Genomic DNA, 7,329 nt, shown 5'->3' on the forward strand with positions numbered 1-7,329 from the left:
AACCTAAAGGTCTCAAAACAACACTTACATGTAACGACTAACGATGACTTAACGACTCAGTTAAAATGTATATACATGTAGTGTTTGAATATGTATTCATACACTTTTGAAAGACTTCAAGACACTTATAAAAATACTTCTACTTAACAAAAATGCTTACAATTACATCCTCGTTCAGTTTCATCAACAATTCTACTCGTATGCACCCGTATTCGTACTCGTACAATACACAGCTTTTAGATGTATGTACTATTGGTATATACACTCCAATGATCAGCTCTTAGCAGCCCATATGAGTCACCTAACACATGTGGGAACCATAATTTGGCAACTAGCATGAAATATCTCATAAAATTACAAAAATATGAGTAATCATTCATGACTTATTTACATGAAAACAAAATTACATATCCTTTATATCTAATCCATACACCAATGACCAAAAACACCTACAAACACTTTGATTCTTCAATTTTCTTCATCTAATTGATCTCTCTCAAGTTTTAACTTCAAGTTCTAAGTGTTCTTCATAAATTCTACAAGTTCTAGTTACATAAAATCAAGAATACTTTCAAGTTTGCTAGCTCACTTCCAATCTTGTAAGGTGATCATCCAACCTCAAGAAATCTTTGTTTCTTACAGTATATTATCATTCTAATACAAGGTAATAATCATATTCAAACTTTGGTTCAATTTCTATAACTATAACAATCTTATTTCAAGTGATGATCTTACTTGAACTTGTTTTCGTGTCATGATTCTGCTTCAAGAACTTCGAGCCATCCAAGGATCCGTTGAAGCTAGATCCATTTTTCTCTTTTCCAGTAGGTTTATCCAAGGAACTTAAGGTAGTAATGATGTTCATAACATCATTCGATTCATACATAAAAAGCTATCATATTCGAAGTGGTAAACTAGTAATCACTAGAACATAGTTTAGTTAATTCTAAACTTGTTCGCAAATAAAGTTAATCCTTCTAAATACACTTTTAAAATCAACTATACACATGATCTATATCTATATTATATGCTAACTTAATGATTTAAAACCCGGAAACACGATAAACACCATAAAACCGGATTTACGCCGTCGCAGTTACAACCGGGGGCTGTTTTGGTTTGGATAATTAAAAACTATGAAAAACTTTGATTTAAAAGCTATAATTCTGGGAAAATTATTTTTCTTATGAACATGAAACCATATCTAAAAATCATGGTTAAACTCAAAGTGAAAGTATGTTTTTCAAAACAGTCATCAAGATGTCGTTCTTTCGACGGGAATGACTACCTCTTTCAAAAACGACTTGTAACTTGTATTTTTGACTATAAACCTATACCTTTTTTGTTTAGTTTCATAAATTCAAGTTCAATACGAAATCGTGGCAGCTTAAATCACTCAAAACGGATTAGAAACGAAGAAATGGCGAGCAAAACAAAATTGGTAAAAACTACTCATTTTAGCTACGTGAAAATTGGTAACAAATCTATTCCAACCATAAATTAATCAACTTGTATTGTATATTATGTAATCTTGAGATACCATAGACACGTATACAATGTTTCGACCTATCATGTCGACACATCTATATATATTTCGGAACAACCATACACACTCTATATGTGAATGTTGGAGTTAGCTATACAGGGTTGAGGTTGATTCCAAAATATATATAGTTTGAGTTGTGATCAATACTGGGATATGTATACACTGGGTCATGGATTGATTCAAGATAATATATATCAACTTATTTCTGTACATCTAACTGTGGACAACTAGTTGTAGGTTACTAACGAGGACAGCTGACTTAATAAACTTAAAATATCAAAATGTATTAAAATTGTTGTAAATATATTTTGAACATACTTTGATATATATGTACATATTTGTTATAGGTTCGTGAATCGACCAGTGGCCAAGTCTTACTTCCCGACGAAGTAAAAAAAATCTGTGAAAGTGAGTTATAGTCCCACTTTTAAAATCTAATATTTTTGGGATGAGAATACATGCAGGTTTTATAAATGATTTACAAAATAGACACAAGTACGTGAAACTACATTCTATGGTTGAATTATCGAAATCGAATATGCCCCTTTTTATTAAGTCTGGTAATCTAAGAATTAGGGAACAGACACCCTAATTGACGCGAATCCTAAAGATAGATCTATTGGGCCTAACAAACCCTATCCAAAGTACCGGATGCTTTAGTACTTCGAAATTTATATCATATCCGAAGGGTGTCCTGGAATGATGGGGATATTCTTAAATATGCATCTTGTTAATGTCGGTTACCAGGTGTTCACCATATGAATGATTTTTATCTCTATGTATGGGATGTGTATTGAAATATGAAATCTTGTGGTCTATTATTATGATTTGATAATATATAGGTTAAACCTATAACTCACCAACATTTTTGTTGACGTTTTAAGCATGTTTATTCTTAGGTGATTATTAAGAGCTTCTGCTGTTGCATACTTAAATAAGGACGAGATTTGGAGTCCATGCTTGTATGATACTGTGTAAAAACTGCATTCAAGATACTTATTTCGTTGTAACATATTTGTATTGTAAACCATTATGTAATGGTCGCGTGTAAACAGGATATTTTAGATTATCATTATTTGATAATCTACGTAAAGCTTTTTAAATCTTTATTGATGAAATAAAGGTTATGGTTTGTTTTAAAATGAATGCAGTCTTTGAAAAACGTCTCATATAGAGGTCAAAATCTCGCAACGAAATCAATTAATATGGAACGTTTTTAATCAATAAGAACGGGACATTTCAGTTAGTATCCTAGCGTTGGTCTTAGAGAACCAGAATTTTGCATTAGTGTGTCTTATCAAGTTTGTTAGGATGCATTAGTGAGTCTGGACTTTGACCGTGTTTACTTGAAAAATGATTGCTTAACAAATTTTGTTGGAAACTATATATTTTTAACATGTGAATATTATATGATATATTAATCTCTTAACGTGTTTGATATTATGTGATAGATGTCTACCTCTAGAACAAGTCCCATTGACTCACCTAATAATAATGAAGAGTCAAATGTAAATTGGAATGATTCGTGGACTGATTCACAAGTTCCCGAAGAGGAACCGGAAGAAGAGTCGGAACCGGAAGAAGAATCGAAACCGGAAGAAGAAATAGAACCAGTGGGGGAAATAATAAAACGGTTAAGTAGAAGAAAATCCTCAACCAACCGACCAAAGTTAATTATGGTCAATGGTGTTTCCGCCAAGGAAGCAAAGTATTGGGAGGATTACCAATTCTCCGATGAATCGGATCCCGACAAGGATTCCGATGATGTTATAGAAATTACCCCAACACAATTTAATAAGGCAAAAGAGAACAATAAGAGAAAGGGCATAAAAATAGAGAAATTTGATTCCAAACCCGATGAACTTTATATGTATCGTCAACACCCGTATTTCTTAAGTTGTGACAATAACCCGTGAACCTCTAAACCACCAGGTTTTTCTAAACCAATGTGGAAAACAACGGCTCATATTAGGGGAACATCATATATCCCTAGAAACTTGGCAAAACGAACCAAAACCGAAGAAGAAGAAACGAGCGAGTCGGAATAAGATAGTTGTATTCGTGTGGTGTAATATATGTAATATAGTGTGCTTATGCTTTATGATATATGTAAAAATTGCTTGTATTAATAAGAATTTTTTTTTTATGAATCTAACTCTTGTCTATTTTACAGTATAAAAATACAAAATGGATAGACAACCCAATATTTTAAGAGACCTACCCGGAGACATGATTGATGAAATCTTGTCTAGAGTCGGTCAGAATTCCTCGGCACAACTATTTAAGGCGAGATCAGTTTGTAAGACATTCGAAGAACGTTCCAAGAATGCCTTGGTTTATAAAAGGCTTTCGTTTGAAAGATGGGGGATATCACATTGGGAAATCCATAAGTTACAATGTGTTTACTTTGACGCATATATTGCGGGGAACCCAAATGCTATTTTACGCAACGGGTTAAGAAATTATTTTGACTCAATATATCCGAATATAGGACTTCGTGATTTAGAAAAAGCGGCTAACATGCAACATAAAGAAGCATGTTATGCTTACGGGTTAGTAATGTTCGCTTCTCACCAAAGTGAGAACAAGAACATCGGGCTACAACTATTAAACAAAACGTTCTCATAAGTGACAGAGTTGGTAATTGGGGTAAGAAATGAGGTTTTTAGATTGTTACATGACTGTTGGACATTACGTAACCCTCATCCCTTTGACGACGTTACAACACGCTATCTTATCAACGGCCATAACGGTTGTGTTCCACAAGACCAAGGATGGGAAGTAGTCCTAGTAGTCCTAGTAAAACCAGAATGCATGACTTGTTTCTGGACATATGAATTACGTGTCTTTATTGCCTTTGCTGAACGACTTGTGTACTAGCTAGAATTATCTTCACAACCATCTTGTATCAAATTTATTGTGTGCTATATTTCATGCTATATGTAAAATAAGCGGTATTGTAAGTTTGTAAAATATTGTGTAAAAGTTTGAACGCGAAATATTATTATAATCAGTTTTTCATATAGAATTGTAGTAGTTGAATTGTATATTAGCTACTAAGTATGAACTTAACGGGCAGGTACTACCCGAATTTAAACTTATAAAACGCTAATATGAAGAAAAAGCTTTTATAAATGAGTTCATATTATGCTACGAGATACTATTGACTACTCTTAATATTCTGTATGATTAACTTGTTTCATTTGACTATTTTGAAGGAAATGGCACCAACTACTCGACACACCTTGAATATGAGCGAAGAGGAATTTCGTGCCTTTCTTGCTTCAAACATAGCCGCAGTACAGGATGCGCTACATACCAACAATAACCTTGGATCTAGCAGTATAGGAAATCGTGTAGGATGCACCTACAAAGAATTCACTGCCTACAAACCTTTGGAATTTGATGGAACCGAAGGACCGATCGGATTGAAACGGTGGACCAAGAAGGTCGAATCGGTGTTTGCCATAAGTAAGTGTACTGAAGAGGAAAAAGTGAAGTACGCTACGCATACCTTCACATGTACTGCATTAACATGGTGGAATACCTATCTAGAGCAAGTGGGACAAGATGATGCTTACGCACTACCGTGGTCAGCATTCAAGCACTTGATGAACGAGAAGTACCGTCCCAGAACCGAGGTCAATAAGCTCAAGACAGAACTGAGAGGGTTACGAACCCAAGGATTTGATATTACCACGTATGAAAGACGATTCACAGAATTGTGCCTATTGTGTCCGGGAGCTTTCGAAGATGAGGAAGAGAAGATCGACGCGTTTGTGAAAGGATTACCGGAAAGAATCCAAGAAGATATAAGTTCACACGAGCCCGCCTCCATACAACAGGCATGTAGAATAGCTCACAAACTAGTGAACCAGATTGAGGAAAGAATTAAAGAACAGGCGGTTGAAGAGGCCAATGTGAAGCAAGTCAAAAGAAAGTGGGAGGAAAACGGTGATAAGAATCACCAATACAACAACAACAGCAATTACAACAATAATCGCAACAATTATCCCAACAATCGCAACATCAATCGCAACTACAACAAACGGCCCAACAACAACAACAACAACAGCAACTATAACAATCATCCCAATAACAATAACAACCGCAACAACAACAATAATCAGAAGCAGCTATGCCAAAGGTGTGAAAAGTATCACTCGGGGTTCTGCACCAAATTTTGCAACAAGTGTAAAAGAAATGGTCATAGCGCGGCGAAGTGTGAGGTCTACGGACCAGGGGTTAACAGAACGAAAGGAACAAATGGTGTCGGAACGAGTAATGGTGGAGCAAGTAGTGTCGGAGCAAGTTATACCAATGTAGTTTGTTATAAATGTGGAAAACCAGGCCACATTATTAGAAATTGCCCGAACCAGGAGAACACGAATAGACAAGGTCGCGGAAGAGTTTTCAATATTAATGCGGCAGAGGCACAGGAAGACCCGGAGCTTGTTACGGGTACGTTTCTTATCGGCAATAAATCTGCTTACGTTTTATTTGATTCGGGTGCGGATAGAAGCTATATGAGTAGAGATTTTTGTGCTAAATTAAGTTGTCCATTGACGCCGTTGGATAGTAAATTTTTACTCGAATTAGCAAACGGTAAATTAATTTCAGCAGATTATATATCCCGGAATTGAGAAATTAAACTGGGTAGCGAAATATTTAAGATTGATTTGATACCAGTAGAGTTAGGGAGTTTTGATGTAATAGTTGGCATGGACTAGCTGAAGAAGGTGAAAGCAGAGATCGTATGTTATAAAAATGCAATTCGCATTGTACGAGAAGAAGGAGAACCCTTAATGGTGTACGGAGAAAAGGGCAACACAAAGCTACATCTTATTAGTAATTTGAAGGCACAAAAACTAATAAGAAAAGGTTGCTATGCTGTTCTAGCACATGTCGAGAAAGTACAAACTGAAGAAAAGAGCATCAATGATGTTTTTGTCGCAAAAGAATTTCCCGATGTATTTCCGAAAGAATTACCGGGACTACCTCCACATCGATCTGTTGAATTTCAAATAGATCTTGTACCAGGAGCTGCACCAATAGCTCGTGCTCCTTACAGACTCGCACCCAGCGAGATGAAAGAACTGCAAAGCCAACTGCAAGAACTATTAGAACGTGGTTTCATTCGACCAAGAACATCACCATGGACAGCTCCTGTTTTGTTTGTCAAGAAGAAAGATGGTACATTTAGGTTGTGTATTGACTACAGAGAGTTGAACAAACTTACCATCAAAAACCGTTATCCACTGCCGAGAATTGACGACTTATTTGATCAAGTACAAGGCTCGTTGGTTTATTCGAAGATCGATTTACGTTCTGGATATCATCAAATGCGAGTAAAGGAGGATGATATTCCAAAAACTGCTTTTAGGACGCGTTATGGTCATTACGAGTTTATGGTTATGCCGTTTGGATTGACTAACGCACCAGCTGTGTTCATGGACCTTATGAACCGAGTGTGTGGGCCATATCTTGACAAGTTTGTCATTGTTTTCATCGATGACATACTTATTTACTCAAAGAATGATCAAGAGCACGAAGAACATTTGAGAAAAGTGCTAGAAGTATTGAGGAAAGAAAAACTGTTCGCTAAGTTTTCAAAGTGTGCATTTTGGTTGGAAGAAGTTCAATTCCTAGGTCACATAGTGAACAAAGAAGGTATCCAGGTGGACCCGGCAAAGATCAAAACCGTTGAAAAGTGGGAAACCCCAAAAACTCCGAAGCATATACGTCAATTTTTAGGATTAGCTGGTTACTACAGAAGATTCATC

The sequence above is a fragment of the Rutidosis leptorrhynchoides genome, chromosome 1 (genome assembly GCF_046630445.1).
Source record: "Rutidosis leptorrhynchoides isolate AG116_Rl617_1_P2 chromosome 1, CSIRO_AGI_Rlap_v1, whole genome shotgun sequence".
NCBI lineage: Eukaryota > Viridiplantae > Streptophyta > Magnoliopsida > Asterales > Asteraceae > Rutidosis > Rutidosis leptorrhynchoides.